Source organism: Orycteropus afer, unplaced genomic scaffold (genome assembly GCF_000298275.1).
Source record: "Orycteropus afer afer isolate SDZICR_OR568_19922 unplaced genomic scaffold, OryAfe1.0 scaffold00040, whole genome shotgun sequence".
In the NCBI taxonomy this organism is placed as follows: domain Eukaryota; kingdom Metazoa; phylum Chordata; class Mammalia; order Tubulidentata; family Orycteropodidae; genus Orycteropus; species Orycteropus afer.
Genome location: NW_006921627.1, coordinates 15,985,006 through 15,987,127, shown reverse-complemented (window position 1 = coordinate 15,987,127; position 2,122 = coordinate 15,985,006).

Below are 2,122 nucleotides of genomic sequence, written 5' to 3'. Positions count from 1 at the left end.
GGATTGCCCAACCTTCCTTCCGAGGAGTGGCTGGTGGGTTTGAACCGCCAGCCGTCTGGTTAGCAGGCAAGTGTCTTAGCCACTATATATATATATACTTTGCTGGTTTTTGTGTTTCTCTAGAGAACCCAATCCAACACATCATGAAACATTGCAATGATCATTGATAAATGGGCCTCTTGTTCTAGCAATATCTGAGAAGCACTCACAATATCTGCCAGTTTGGCTTTGGTCACTTTTGAAAGTTTGGTTGCATTGGACATTCCTTGCAAAGCACTCTGTATTTGGGAGAACCATCAGTTTATCAGAATTCTCAAATTGTATTGTTGCCAGTGCTTCAAAATAATTTTTCACTGATTTTGTTATTAAAGCACTCTAATTCTAGTACAATTAAGAAGTAAGAAATGTTTGATAATTATAAATTCAGAATATATACTAAATACATATAAAATAACATTCAGAATAAATAGGTAATAAAATGTACATTATTTTCATATTATTTATATATCACAAATATTAACTTTCTAATTTGGCAAAAGAACAAGAAATAAATAAATGTTAATTTGGAACTGGAGTTTGAAATAGCTTCTGATAGTGTACAATATTATAATATCATGAAAGATATTTTAATACCATGTAAGAAGAAGCCAAAATAAAGCAATTAACTTCTAAAAGAAATATTTTTTCAATTAAAAACATGATTGTTTATTATTGCTAGTGACATAAACATGGATGCAAATTGTACTCAAAATCAGTATTTTTGAATGTAAAAGTATTAAAATCTTGCATTAAATCAGAAAGGTAATCATGTTCTATAAAAGCTTAGAGTTCAAATGAAAGAAATTCACAATCATCAATGAGAAAAACATTTAAATATCACATTAATTCCATACAATTAAACTTTATAAAAGTAAAATCTTAAAAGTAGTTTGTGTCAAGAAATCAAATGAAATGTACTTAAAAACTCATCAGAATTGTTTTTGATATAATATTGTCTTCTGTGTCATAAAGAATACAGGCTGTGTAGCACTTCTTAAAAGAAGCTCTGGTAGCATAATGTCTAAGGCATTTGACTGCTAACTAGAAGACTGGCAGTTCAAACCCACCAGCCACCCCTCAGAAAGAAGGCTGGGCAATCTACTTCCATAGTGATACCACCTCGGAAATTCGCTATGAGTCAGGTACAACTCAAGAGCAGTGTGTTTCATTTCTTTTTGTAGCACTTCTTAAAAGGAGCCCTGGTGGTGTAGTGCCTAAGGCATTGGACTGCTAACCAGAAGGTTGGCAGTTCAAAACCACCAGCCACTCTGCAGAAGACTGGGCAACCTACTTCCATAAAGATTTACCACCTCAGAAATGTACCCTCAAAGGGGTTGCTATGAGTCAGAATAGACTCAATTGCAGTGAGTTTGTGGTTTTTTTGAGCACTTCTTAAAAAGTGTGTCCTTCTAATATTTTCTTTCTAATTTCTAATATGCCTTTTTCAGATTTTAATGCTGGTGATTAGTTGGCATTACCAGAAGTTGTCTGTGGAAGTTGTCTAGAAAAAAGAAAACAACAGGTTTCATATTCTGTGATGGTTAATGTAATGTGTCAGCTTGGCTAGGTGATGATTCTCAAGGTTTGAAAGACATTGGACTGATTGTTCCTCTATAATGTAATATAATGTAATCACCCTCTATTTTATGATCTGATGTGAGCAGCTAATCAGTTAAAAGACAAATCAGTTGAAAGTCAATCAGTTTCCTCAGTGGTGTGGCCTGCATCCAATATATTTATGGATGTTTTGATGCTGCTCATTTTCTCTTGATATTGCATCTCACTTGTCATCCTCTGACTCCCAATTGTCGTGATGTGAGCCTGTCATCTGACCTGCAGGTTTCATGATTCACCAACTCCCTCCAACCGTTAAACCAGTAGCCTGCCATTTGACCTGCCAATTTTGGGTTCATCAGTGTCTGCAGTTACATGAGTTAGGAGAAGCTTCTAGCCTTATGCCTGACTCACGGATTTGGGAATTGTTACTCTTCTCTGGCTTTGCCCCTCTAGAGAATTCAGTCTAAGACATCGGTACCAAGAGTGGTTCTATAAAAAATACCAAAACCAAATTTACTGCCATCTA